This window comes from Vigna radiata, unplaced genomic scaffold, assembly GCF_000741045.1.
Source record: "Vigna radiata var. radiata cultivar VC1973A unplaced genomic scaffold, Vradiata_ver6 scaffold_415, whole genome shotgun sequence".
In the NCBI taxonomy this organism is placed as follows: Eukaryota; Viridiplantae; Streptophyta; class Magnoliopsida; order Fabales; family Fabaceae; genus Vigna; species Vigna radiata.
In genome coordinates, this window is record NW_014544157.1 from 108,079 (window position 1) to 108,502 (window position 424).

Here is a 424-nt window from a genome sequence, read left to right on the forward strand (position 1 = left end):
CCTTAGACTTTCTATCAAAAAGGGAAAACATTCAAAGCTAATGTCTGACACTAACATAGTAAATAATCTTACACCATGTCATTAATAGCCAATCTGTTCTAACTCTTAGGCAATTAAATGTTGTTTTTGTTTTGTATCATACAAGCAATGGGGAAAATAAAAGATAGGAGAAATACCAATGTAGTTTCTGATTGCAGATGTAGTAGGGTACTGTCAACACCCAATTTCGTCCGGGTAACTAAATAATAGAACTTGATTTTTGTTTCATTATTTTGTTATTTTAAAAAAAAAAAAAGAAACGGAGAAAGAATAAAAAAAAGTAAGCAAAGAAATTTAAAAAAAAAAGGAAAAAAGGAAAAAGAAAGGAAAAAAGAGCATGAAAAGAAAAAGAAAATAAAAAAAGGAAGAAGAGGATAAAAGAAAA